The 14,367-nt window shown below is 44.2% G+C and overlaps 1 protein-coding gene across 5 annotated transcripts in view; it reads left to right on the top strand.

The window, feature by feature from the left end:
- The window catches only part of LOC121314439 (zinc finger protein 521-like), a 186,140-nt gene that overhangs the window by 52,068 nt on the left and 119,705 nt on the right, over positions 1-14,367 (top strand). The window lies entirely within an intron of this gene.

Here is a 14,367-nt window from a genome sequence, read left to right on the forward strand (position 1 = left end):
CTACGTAATACAATAAATAATTCCATTCTGTTTTTAAAAGCAATGCAGTATAACGGATTTGGTAGGATCTTCTTAAACTGCACTCGCTGCATCCCAGTAGAGTACAATAATAAAGACACATGTAATATGTCACAGAGCCTCCTATGTTAGTGGATTTATGTGTGCTTCCTGTCGCTTGTTGAATGTCACTTATGCACACATGTTAATAGGGCAGAGTGTGAATAAGCCACAGTCAAGCATTCTCCTCTGCATTCCAGAATAACAACTGACCAGCCTTAGTCCACCAGGCATATTCCGACTGATCACTATTAAACGCAGACAGCAAGCTGTTGTTAAACAAGCTATTCTTCTCTGCTTTAATGGCTAAATTAAAGCACTTTATCTTTTTAATGAGCTGATGTAGATAGAATGCTAACAGTCACAAATCCAGTATTGTTAACCAGCTTCTGCGTACATTTTAAAGCTGTGCTATACACATCCTCAACAACAAGTTTCTCCCATAGACATTTATGTGAAATGTGTACAACATGAGATGGTAGCATAGATTCTTTAAGACCAGTTTGCAGTCCTTCTGGATTAAAAGTCCACGTTTGTTGGAAAGCCTGTTATAAAAGCATATCCCATGTCACTGGAGAAAGATAAAAGGGCTATTTTTTATGTATAATTGAAACAAACATACAATGAAAATTGTAATGGTGTATATAATGTGTTGATGGTGTTTATATTTGTGAAAAAGATGTTCTTTTCCAATGCTCTTCCATTAAGATATGTTGACCTGGACTTATTGACTTATATTTATACTCACATTTGCAATCCTAGTTACAACAAATCTTTGAAACAGTTTATGGTAAATAAGAGTTCTGAGTGTAATTTAGAAATGAATATGGGGTTTTATGGTAAGACTCCCGGATGCTAGCAACTGGTACTCTGGGCAATAATAATTACAAAGAAATTATAATAATTGAAGATTACCGCTGTTACTCAAAACCAGGTAGTAGCCTATGTGGTGTTCAAGACACTGAAACTAACCAAGCTTACTTGCATTTGGTAAAAACAATAATAACATAGATGTAACATCATCAAAGTTAGCTTGTTTCCACTGACAGAATGTACGGAAAAAGCTAATTGCATACTTTAGCCAGTTCAGATAGCTTAATCGGTCACTGTTACCATGACAACTGTTAAAGTTTTAAAGCCCACACAACATTTTAAAAATCACAATAAAAGAATATAACTAACTTATGTGTTACAAGAGCAGCATTCATACTTATTGGATTGCCCAGGCCCCTGAGGGATACTTTTGACATGGCAGGCCTTTAGTGTCATGCAAAAAATACCCTGTCTGGACATTGTGGTGCTGTAATATATCTATTATAACACTTTCAAACTGCAAAAGTTAACCAGTTTCGTTTACAAGACCTTTTATTATTAATGACATACATACATACATACTGTTTTCTTACAGAGTAACTAGGCGGGGGTATCAAACACCAGAATTCCACCAATGTATTATTCTTGTTTAATACCTCTTATTATGTCAGCATCTGTTTCAGTGATCAAATTCTGTTGACCTTTTAAAACTCGGAAGTTCCAAGCACCCCTATGGGTAGTCTCAATAAAACTTTCTAAAACATGTTTTCTGCCCTTAGTTATGGATACAAGAAATGCATTTGAACAAATACCACTACACAGAACAAATGTGACATTTGATGATGATTGAACCTGAACAGCATGAATCCTATGTGTTTTTCTTTAAGAATCGTATACTAACCTTTTTTTGTCACAAAGCTTATGCCACTCTTACCTTCTTATTGTGGTGTACCCTTGGCATTATTGCTAACAATAAAGAGAGGCAATAGCTAGCATTATAGGATTCATTACTCTGAGGAACCAATCTATCATGAACCTATTGCATTAGATACTGGAGAGCAAATAAACTGGTTACTTTCTAAGAGGAGTTGTGTTTATTGTCTTGGAAGAGAACTAAACAGTAACCCAGGAACACTGCACAACCTAGTCTGCAACACAAAATAATTGCCTCCGATGTTTCCAAGCTGTTTTTTTTTTTTTTTTTTTTTTTTTGTCAAACTCATCGCACTGAGGTGGAAACAATTAGTCCTGTTTCACAATACAGACCGAAACCAGATATATATGTGCTTCATTGTTCTTCAGGGGTAACCGGCGAATTGAAGAGAGAACACAAGATAGCCGTTCTGTGTGGAGACTAAATCAATTATTTAATTGAAAAGAAGGATGCATTAGCAGCCTTTTAGGTATAGTAATAAGCTTCAGTAACCTATAATTGTATCATTGTTTCGTTTCTAATACATTTGCTTATCTTGAAAACACCCCTTTCAGGTAGAGTGCCATTGAGTGGCTTTCTGTGTCGTATTGGTCCATAGGGATTGCTGTCCCTCCGCTTACAAGTGTCCATTTTACATGAAATACTGTGTTCAAATGTACAGGTATATATTTGAACAGAATGGCACGTAGTCCAGCTTTAACTGGAAAGGAACTTTATTTTTCACTGTGTGTATGGGTGGGCTGTAATAGGTGCAGACCCACATGAATGCTGCACTATAATGTTGTGTACAGTACATTCAGAGACTTCAGAGTGAGGCAATATATTAGATATTAATTATGCAATGCAAGGGAGGCACTGTAAACGGTATTGAAGCTAATAAAATGTAAGCCTAGATTATAAAACCTTAGGGACCATCCTTTTCTTCCTACAATTTAGGATTGCATTTGTGCCGTAAATTAACACTAGGTTAGTGTCATGTGTAGCTACAAAGGAGTTGTTAAAATACCTGTAACTCTTCTACTAACAATTAACCCACCAAGCTATTGGTTCCGCACAATTATTTGGCAGTGAAATACCGTTTTCCTTGTCACTATGCAGTGATTCAGTAATGTTTTACTATCCTTGAAGTTTAGCGCCCCATTTTTAAAAAAAAAATGCAGATTATTTTAATGAAAAAGTCATCTTATGAGAGTAGTGATATGGAATTATTTTGTTAGCTGCTGTACAATCACTTAGACCCCACTATATGTGGTTTACTTGAAGAGATAATCTTTACCTCTTCAAAAATAAGCAATGAAAACCATTGCATAAACCCGTTTCTAGAGTAAAATGAAGAACACATACCGCGCACCTTATTGTTGGCCTGTTTATGAAAAGGGGATGATTATCCGTACCAGATTAACTTAAAACCATCAATTCGCAGCTACTGCCTGCCTGTACATTTTGGTGGTTAACCTAAGGTATTCAGCAGCTCTGTCCAGCAGACTATTTATTTATCTGTGGACAGAACATGCATTCTAGCATGTAGGCTGATGAATTCTGAAGATGTTACGCACCTTCAATTTTCAAAGCTAGAAGTGCCACTATTTATAGTATGGTGTAAACAAGTTAAATTTAGCCATGCCTGCATTTTACTGTCACACAATTATAAGGGGAACGCTGGAAGAGTGAAGACCACTGTCTTGAAAACTTCTCCTTGCACCAAAGGTATAATTATTTGCCACCATAATTAACATTTGGATTCCATTTTTTTAAAAAATGTTTTTAAAGAAGGGTGCAGATAATAACTATTGGTAGAGAAGACTGAGAAGAAAGAAAAAAAACAGCAACAACAACAGGCCAAGTAAATTCCAAAATATATTCATGTTTGCAGGTCAATTGATGATCGGGCCCTTGAATGCAGCTCCGTAACGTGAAGAAGTGTCCATTCGTCTTCAGCATTCTTTGAAATATGTATTAGCAGGATTCTATAGCACTGGAAGCCTCCAGGAAAACTATCATGAATCTGTCAGTTCCTTGAAGACTTTATATGCACATTACAAGGATTTTTTGGCAACATTTCACACGTTCCCAGAAGGAAATCTTTATCAAGGTTTGGCTGATATTTTCTGTGTCCATGTTAATCCCTGGAGCATTGCCTTTCCTGTGTAGCTTTGCTGCAGCACCATTTATTTTTCTTAATCGCACAAAGTAGTTAACAGGTTTACTTTGAGAGCAGAAATAATAACCCTAATCTACAGTTTGTTTAGAATAGAGGCATGTGTCTTTAAGGAAAAGCACACCTAAAATAAACATATATGACGACTAGTGCCAAAACCCTGAATTTCATAGCATATTTGTAAGCAAGATCAGTACTGTAGGTTTATCCCTAGAAATGCCTATAATTACCTAATCATCCTGTTTGCTACTGTTGAAGATGACACATACAAGTGTGTTTTCATCATATTGTTCAGAAATAACTTAGTAGATGACACTGCACTGCACTTGTTTTGCATGTGTTACATGACAGTGTTCTGCAAAGCCATTGCTTAAAACGTGTGAATTCTGTGTACATTTATATTTTTATTTTGAAATCCTTTAAAAGATAAACAAGTATTATGTAAACACTTTGTCCTCATCTGGCAACCTATTCTGGCAAAATGTAATACACTAGTATTAATTTATTAGTTTATGTCTGTGGTAGGTAAGACACTGATGAAGGCAGTAGCCGAAAACATTTGTCTACTCAATAAATGATCAAGTTGTTAGAAAAAGGTGTGAAATGTATTATACGGACTGTACTGTAATAATATTTGAACACGGGTTGTCAGAGCAGGGTCAGCTTTTGAACTGCGTAGCGGCTAACAGCCTTGCTTCCCTGAGTCCTCGGCCTGGCTAAATTTTCAGTCTAAAGTACCTTTCACATTGGCATTTTCTAGCTGGGTCCTGATCCAGGTTCTGGCTATCCGGGTCACAACCCTGTGTAGTGTAGAACCACGTACCTGGGTCGTATCTGGGTTAACCCGGGTCCCAGCAACCCACCTCAGGATGTGGGTTGACATGCTTTGACCCGGGTTGATCGAGACAAAATGCATGACAGCCGACGAAATAACAAGCAGCCACGCCTGCGTGAAGGTTTCACTCCTGCAAGGAACGTGTTTGTTTATTATGATTAGCCATATTTTTATTGCTTGAGACACATCATGAGCCAGATTGGGCGAATCAACATTTGGGCCGACGGTTCAAACGGTTCAAACATCTGTAACAAGCTGCTTCCTGGGCATTGATACACGTATTGTTTACTTCTGTCTGTTCCCTTTCAAGTGGAATGACAACCATTACCGAATGGGAAGAGCCTCTCTGACCCATCAATCACTGAACATAGGTAAAAAAGCTGCCTTATCAGGGCCCTGCTGTGAGGGGGAAGTCCCTCCCACCTTCTGCTGAAGAGGGACATCCTCACAGTAGCATATCACCATTTTCTCTCTCACCTCACTGAGACAACACCTGGATTGCTTTGCACTCTCCTTGTGCTGGAAATTGGCTCATTTGCACGGTGAAAACGGTCCAAATTGAGTATCTAACCTGCAAATCGGATTCACCACGGCATTCGCCATTTATTCAGAGATTGACGCTAAGCTTTTATTCTCTTTTGTTAATCTCGTGGTAGTTCTTGCTGTGCTTGAGTCGCGTGAACTATTGTGGCAACTGCTGTAGGGTGACCCCGCCGTCACGCAGTGCCAACCCCATCGCCGATTGACTCGGCTCCAGCTACCATCCAGCTCATGCCTACCGCGCCCTTCTCAGCCTCGGGACTGTCTTAGCGCTTACCCCGACACCAATTGATTCGGCTACAACAGCTTGGCACAGACCCGCTCTTTCTCGGCGCCGACCCCGACGCCGATTAACTCGCTGCCGACCACAACGGCTCGGCACCGACTGCGCTCTTCCTTGGCACCGACGCTGATTGGTGTGTCCCCACCTCGCTGCCGACACCAACTCGGCACCAATCTCTCTCTTCCTTGGCACTGACACCAATGCCAATTGGTGCGTCCCCACCTTGGCGCCGACATCGAAACCTACTGCTCGGCACCAACGCCCGCGCACCATGTCAGTGCGCTCTGCAGGGTACTCCGCGATGCTCCCAAGTGAGGATGGGAACACTACCTGTGTCCAGTGTTTGGGACCAGATCACGCAGCCAGGGTGCTGAGAACCTTGTCAACGGTTCTCTAATAGAACCAGGCACAGAAGGGCAGCCCTCTCCCCATCAGATTTCCATTCCTGAGGGCAGGGAAGGATACGGTCTGTGGTAGCCCAGGGCCCTTCTCAAAGGACCTCCGGAACCCCACCTACTACAGTGGCGAGGGAGCACCCCCATACCCCGGGTTCACCCTCTCCCACCCCATCACCAGAGCGGAGGCGTAAACGCCCCTCCACGGAATTGTGGTGGACAACGCCGAGGCGGCACCGCTCAAGAGGACGCTCACTGGGAGGTAGACTATTGCCGCGGAGATACAGCTCTCCTTCTCCTCATAGACGCAGGCGATCCCCTTCCGCATCTCCTGAGAAACGCCAGAGCTCTGGGGAGAGGCGTTTTGAGGAGCTGGCTCAGGCCGTGAGAGCTCAGCAGACCATGCTGGAGACCTTGCTGCTTGCTCAGGGGAGACTGCCCCCTGCTACCGGGCAGCCCCAGTTCTCCCACTCCCACTGTCCGTCTCTGGCCCCACCTAGACCTCCAAGCCCCAGCGAGCTCTCATTCACTGCCTCAAGGTCAGATGTGTTAGACCTCGCCACTTCGGTCAGGCAGGCCACAGCTGGGGGCTCTAAACCCCGTGTACCTCTTAGAGAGAGGAGTTCTATGTCCTGATGCAGCGCGCAGCTGCTGCCATGGATGTTCCCTGGCCTGTGGAGCAGGAGGGAAAGGGGAATTGTTTTCCTTAAACAAAAAGGACACCCAATACAACATGCGCTTCCTCTCTGTTCGCACTTCCTGGAACCACCCGGCGTCTGCTCCCGCTGGCTCCAGAACAGTGGAGACCCTGCTGCACACCGCCGGAGACCAAGAAGCTGGTCTGGACACGTTCCCTCCCAACTGGGACAAGGTCACTGTGCTGGTGCAAGGGTCCACCTTCACAAGAGGGGATAAAGACCCTACCTGCCCAACTGATGCAGTGATAAAGAAAGCATATGCTTCAGCGGCGCTGTTGGTGAGAGCGGTGAACGCCATGCCCATCTTGGTGCCCTACCAGTCACTGTTAGCAGCAAGACTGCAGGAGCGGGCAACAGAGATAGCCGTGGGGGAGCTTCAGGCGGTGACGGGAGTGATGACTGACCTGATGGGGGAGCTATGTCAGGCATCAGGGAGGTCTCTGGTGGCCGCCTGCCGACCTCCTTGGCAGACCCAGACCAAAGTGGTGGAGACAGAGAAGGCTGCGTTGCTGGAAGCCCCTATAACACGGGGGCAGACATTCTGCGCGACTGCGGGTGGGAGCCTTGAGAGGTCCCACAAGGCCACGGAGGACGCTTCAAAGTTTTCGCGCCTTCCTGCCTATCTCCAGTGCCCAAGATGGCCGTCCCAGCCTACTGGGGCAGCTTGGGCTGAACGCCACCCTCCATCCTAGGCCAAACAAGCAGACAGAGGAAAAGCTGGCGGCAAGGGACCACCGCCGGCCAGGGGTAACCGGTTCTCCGGCTGGAGACCGAGGCCGGGGCCTAAAAAAGATGTGCCCCCTCCCAAGCTCAAGGGAGAGACCCCCCTAAGGTGGCAGTCTGGCTGCCACCTTCCCCCCTCACAACATGACCCATGGCAAGGCTGCACCCAGGACTCCTGGGTGCTAACGACTATGAGACACGGTTACGCTCTGCAATTCCGCTTAGGCCCTCCACCCCTCAAGGGTGTGCTCTCTACCACCTTCGGACCAACGTGCGCGATTCTGCTCCAACAGGAGTTCGCCAATCTTCAACAAAAACACGTTGTGTGCTTGTTAAATCCAACCTATGCTCTCATCGGGTTCTACTCCAGGTACTTCCTGGTGCCCAAGAGGGACAGCGGTTTCCGACCTATTCTGGACCTCAGGATCCTCAACATGTTCCTCAAACAAAGGAAGTTCAGCATGTTGACTACACAGCATATTCTCCATTCCGTCCAGAGGTGACTGTTTCACATCGATCGACCTGCAAGACGCCTACTAGCATGTCCCGATCCGTCCCGTGCACAGAGAATATCTACGCTTTGCCTTTCAAGGCAGCGTGTACGAATATGCATTCTGCCTCTCGCTGGCACCCCGCACATTTTCCCAGGGCATGGATGCAGCACTCCACTCAGGCTGCGGGGTATTCGGATCTTGAACTACCTGGACGATTGGCTAGTTTGCGCGTGTTCCAAAGCACACGCCAAGGTGCACACCAGACAGGTCATAGATCATGTGACGAAGTTAGGGCTCTCCGTACATCAACAGAAGAGCAACTTCGTACCGTCTCAGTCCACAGTGTTCCTGGGGATCAAATTGAACTCTGTGAGCATGCTTGCCTCACTGTCGGAAGACAGGAATCGGTTGTTGGAAGTCAGGCTCTCCCAATTCAGGGAGGATGCTCTTCTACAGGTCAGAACATTTCAAAGGTTGTTGGGGCTGATGGCAGCCGCCTCGAGAATCCTTTCCCTAGGGCTGCTGAGAATGCGCCCGCTTCAAGCTTGAGAGAATGGACTCAAGATGCACCCGGTCCGCGATCGATACTGGCTGTTGCGAGTTTCCAGACAATGCTGGAAGACACTGGAGTGATGGCTCTGCCCCAGCAAACTGAGCCTCGGTTCTCCCCTTGGCTCCCCTCACAGAAGGGAAGTTGTCACTACAGACGCCTCCAGCCTGGGCTGGGGAGCGGTGTAGAATGGGAGGGGACTATGAGGTCAGTGGAAGGGACCTTGGCAGCAAGTGCATATAAATGCCCAAGAACTGCAAGCAGTATCCCTGGCACTATCTAATTTTCGCCAGCAGTTAGCGCGCAAACACATTTTGGTTCGGACAGACAACACGACAATGGTTGCCTTCATAAACCACCAAGACGGTCTGTGCTCACCTGGCCTTCGCCATGCGGCTCACTGACTCCTGTCTTGGACGCACAGAAACTTGCGTTCCATCAGGGTGGTCCACCTTCCCGGTGTGGACAACAAAGCAGACCTCCTGTCCAGAGGAGCTTCAGACAGCTCAGAGTGGAGACTGCACCCTCAGGTTGTGAAACAAATTTGGGAGAGGTTTCGTACGGTACAAGTCGACCTCTTCGCCACAGCCGAGTCCACTCATTGCCCCCCCATGTGGTTCTCTATGGAGAGAGAAGGGGGTCCCCTGGGAGTAGACGCGATAGCTCACCCCTGGCCACAGGAGCTGTTGTATGCGTTCCCCCCCGCTAGCTGGTTGCACCCTGTTTGATCTGGAAAAATCTGTATCTACTCTGAAGGTCTACTTGGCAGCAATATCGGTGTGCCATGATAAAATTGACTCTGTGTCCGCTGGGGCAAACTTCCTGGCAGTGCAGTTTCTTAAAGGGGCCCGGAGGCTCCGCCCTCCGACGAAAAGCATGGTCCCTAAGTGGGATCTGGAGCTGGTGCTGGGGGTCCTCACGGGTCCCCCATTTGAGCCCGTGGCCTCAGCACAGCTGCGTCCTGTTTCCCTCAAAGAGGCGTTTTTATTAGCCATTAAGTTGCCAGAAGAGTAAGTGAGCTTCATGCGCTGTCCATCGATGACACCTGTATGGCTTTCACTGGTAATGACTCACAGGTAGCATTAAGAACTAACCCGGCATTTTTTCCAAAGGTGATCTCTTCATTCCATATTAACCAACCAGTGGTTTTGGAAGCTTCTCAGAAGAGGATCACAGACAGGACACGTTTTGCCTGGTCCGGGCTCAAAGTTGTTACCTGGGTAGGATAGCGTTCTGGAGACTGTCCAACCAGCTGTTTGTCTGCTATGGGTGCCGCTCTAGAGGTTAAGCCCTGTCGAAGCAATGTCCAACCAGCTGTTTGTCTGCTATGGGTGCCGCTCTAGAGGTTAAGCCCTGTCGAAGCAATGTCTAACACACTGGGTGTCAGATGTCATACACTTGGCGTATGAACAGATGGACTCCCCCATGCCGGGGGAAATTACGGCCCATTCTACCAGGGGCCAAGCGACTTCATGGGCTCTCTTTCGTGGCGTCTCCTTGGATGAACTTTGCAATGCTGCTATATGGACAGGCATTCAGACATTTGTACGTTTTTACCGCCTTGATGTTGCAACCAAGCGAGGCCCTCCCTGGGCTCTTGGGTGTTGCAGGCGGCATGCCCTTAGGCGTCATGAGGGCTCTGAGGCTATCGCCGTGGGGTTGCAGCCACAACAACTTTGGTATAGCTTCAGATTCGGTAATGGTTGTCATTCCACTTGAAAGGGAAGATTAGGTTATTACCATAACCGTGGTTCCCTTAAAAGAATGACAGCCATTACCCTTCAAGGCCGTGTCCCCAGCTGACCTTCGATTTCGAAAATGGTGATGTGCTACTCTGAGGACGTCCCTCTTCAGCAGGATTGGGCAGCTTTTTTATATATGCTCAGTGATTGACAGGTCAGTGAAGCTCGTCCCATTCGGTAATGGTTGTAAACGTTGTAAATGTTGACCTGCATGACACCAGGTCCTGACCTGGGTAGGTTCTGACTCAGGTAGAGCATGCCAGTGTGAAGTCAAGGTGGTCTGTTAAGCACCTTTATTTAATTTCAGTAGATGTCTGTGCATTTCAGCTTGATCCACCTTTTCTTCAAATCCAAGTTAGTTGAATTCTCTTTGCAGATAGCATTACGCATTATGAGTATTTGAAGTTCAGTGGCAATTAGTTAAGTTTTGGGGCCGTGCTGAAATGACATTTGCTGTGAGAGTTTAACATGCCTGTGTTGTAGCAGAAATGAATAATACAGTTCTTTACAGCTTGGAAACTTTTTGGCAGCGACGACCTGTGTAAATTTGTAGGCTTAAATAGAGTAATACACATTGCAGGGATGGAGTTGTTTATTCATCTGGAATGTATTAGAATTGTGATTAATGATAAGAGGACATCTGCAGTTTTTACACATAGCAAGCCTGGATAGCTTTGGCAATTGGAGATGGAAACGGGGGAAAAGAAAGCCAACAGTGCTGCCTATCCCTCCCTTACACTGATTATTAATGAATAACTTAAGGTTGTTTTCGTTTCGTCCACGGGATATGGGATGAGAAAGGATAGGATGCCTTGACATTTTCAAAGGGGGCAATGTACATGGTCTTGATTGGGTTGCATCTTGTTAAGCTATTCTTTCTCTCTAGTACTGCATGTATAAGGGGTCAGGATACAGGTAAGGAAAGAAATCAGAACGGATAGGGTGGTGTGCGATGGCAGCTCCTCTTCAGGCATGCAAGTACGGGAGCTATCCACGACATGTGATTCAATTGCTCAGGTGTGCATATACGGTATTGTTGGAATGTACTGTAAAAAGATTTACTGCGTAGCTATCAGTTTGCACCTTGTGCTGAGTTACAATCCCAGAAAAAGAAAACAAAAAAAAAAATTGTTGTTGGACACTGGTGGCTCTGTGTGGTGTTCGAAAGTAGCGTTAAATAACTTTTTTGTATTCAACAGAACTGCGTGAATAATGCATTTTGACTGGATCTCATTTTGGAATCTATCTTGCATTCTTTCTGTCGAGAGAAGGCTGGGTGACTCGCATGCTGTGTATTCCTTTTATCCAGCGAAACTGGATAAAAGGAAAGTAACTCCCTAAACTCAGCTGCTTAATTCAAGTTTAAACAATGTTATTTTTGTTATTTGAAAATGTTTTACATACAGGCCATATTATTAATCCAAAAACAACATTTGCAGAAACTTGCACAGGGAAGTGAATTCTTGCTTCTGCTAATTAGGAAATTAGGGTTTGGCTTTGGATAAGGATTTTCTCATGTTAAACTAACTGTTTATATACAGATTACATTTGATACATAAATTGATAGACGTGCAGTATATCATGTTCTATGGTTTACCATGATGAAAAAGTGATTCAAGAATATTGCACATTATTTTCACCCTTCATATTTGGATGTAACCATAGAGCATTTTTTTCCTAATATTTTCTGTTGTCAATACATTTTTATTTGAAAAGAATCAAAACATTTGGTTTGATTGAGAGGAGAAGACAAGCTATTTGTAGATTTGCTTGAAAATCTGCCCTATAATTTAGTGGCCCCAGGCATCACCTCTCCTTGTGCTTGGCCAGATCGAGGCTCAGGGGAAACCTTAGACGTCTAGGGGATTCTCACTGCACAGTGAGCCCAGTTACAAGCATAGTATTAGTATACAGTAGTACATTCTGGTGCTTGGAAATGGTCTTCTAGTGGAGCACTGATTTTTTTTATTGCTTTCTAGATAGGATAAGATGATGTTCTTAGAATAAATATGTAAACCACTGAGGTCAAGTACAAGTGGTGCAGTGTACAAACTGATGGTCCAGACAGTAATTGTCCCCAAAACATCCATGTTTATTAAATACAAAATAAAGAGTCACTCTACCAGCAACGGTACCGGGGGGTACACGGCGGGTTTGCAAAACCCAAAACAAAATGCAAAGTAAACCAACCCACAGTGCCCTTCTTAGTAGGGGGAAATCGTGGTGCGTGCTGGTTAATTGCACTGAAGGAAGTGCTCGTGGGGTCAGTGCTGGCTTTGTGGCGACCCCTCCCTCCTCCTCTGGAAGACAACAATCAACTCGTAACAAACACAACACAAAAAGTTTCGGCCGTAGGTTACGTTCTCAGTGCAAAGGGCCGTACTCATATAGGTGCGTTCCCTTTGTGCTACCAACTAACTAACCAACTTTGTTCTCCCAGTAATCCAGCCAGGCTGCCTGTCCCGCAGCTGATCACAATGGAGTTGTTCAGAGCACTTGCAGCTATGCTCTTCCACCAAAATGGCTGACTTTCAGTTCCCGCCGACCAACGAGTCGACCCGTCTGTGGAAAAGCGTACCACCAACCTTACACAGCGCCCTTTCTGGTTGGGAGGGAGATTTACAGCGCTGATTCTTTCTCTCCATATCACAACCACAGATGTTTTTTTTTTTTTTTTTTTTTAATATATTTTTTGAGAGAAATGTTTTTTATGTGCTTTATATGAATCTGAGATACTGTATGTTGTGGATAAAAAATATTTTAGAGCTATCCATGATACATGAGCTCTTGGTCAGAATGGAGCAAAGTTTATAAGCAATATCTGATATCCTTGCCTTCAATGAAAAACAAGTACATGAAAAACAAATATCCAGAACAATTATAAATATAGGGGCTTTACATTTAAAAAAAATCTGCTGCTTTACTTTTTTATTTTATTTTAGAAAGTAGACAATTAAAGGCATGACAGTTAATATTTTTTTAGTCAATCCAAAATGTTCTATGCAATGACACTGGATATTGTCTGGTAGTTGTGTTTGTATTTTGAGGAACTGGTAATGTGGACAAAACACTAAGCAGCTTTCCATCCCCATGGAGCTGCAACAGACATGCAGACCACTTTGACAGCGCTTTGACATCCGTACAATGTTCAGGCTTTCGGTCGCAGCATCTCAGTGCATTTTGATGCAGCATTTCATGGTATGTGGCATAACAGCAAATGACAAGTTGCTTCATCACCAGGAATGTCTATAGACAAGTATTGCCCCCAGTTATCTGGAGCATGGCAGGTTGATTGATCTACGGCAGGAGCAAGCTTGTGTGACATTTTTGGTGTTGTGTTAAGAGGCATCTTGTTATGTTTGGTGAATGGAGAAGACTGTCCAGCCAGTGATGCTACACTGAAACTCCATGGTAGCATTTCGTCTGTATAGTACAGCATGTCATTCAATGTGCTTCCTGCGTTTGCATGGGAAATAGAGCTTTTTTCAAAGTTATTTCATTGTGACTTTTTTAGCAGATGCCTCTAAATGATGTGGAGGGGCAGAGCTAATTCATCTGCTGTCATATTTTACAAAATGTAGTCAAATTCAGCTTCAAGTCAAAAGTGACTTGAAGCAGAATTAACATTTAGTATAAAATAAATATGTAGTAGGAATACAAAAAGCACAAAAGATGTTTCCCGTATCTGATTTTATGAGGACATATGTAGCCGCTTATACAGGTTTTATTTTATACCATACAAAAAGCATATTGTGTTACATTTCACTGTTGAACAATTCATAATGTCATAATAATGAGATTTACCTGTAAAACCTTTGTTATTAAAATATGTTGTTTTTTTTTTTTAATACAATTGGGGCAGCAATAGAAAAGAGAAAAATATTAATTTGTAATTTACTGGTAATTTAATCAGAATTTTTAAATGCCCGGGCATTTGTTTTATTGAAGCAATTCAATTGCCTGTTAAACGGAAAGAGTATTGGATGCAGATAACTTGGCTTTACTGGGTACTATAACTATACCGTGTATTGACACATCAGAGAGATGGTTAAATATATAAATATGAATACAATGCAATTGGATTCCTTCAATTCCCACCTCAACACTTATGCCTTGGAAAAGACAAATGATGGCATTATGTTAGT

The sequence above is a fragment of the Polyodon spathula genome, chromosome 4 (genome assembly GCF_017654505.1).
Source record: "Polyodon spathula isolate WHYD16114869_AA chromosome 4, ASM1765450v1, whole genome shotgun sequence".
Taxonomy (NCBI): Eukaryota; Metazoa; Chordata; class Actinopteri; order Acipenseriformes; family Polyodontidae; genus Polyodon; species Polyodon spathula.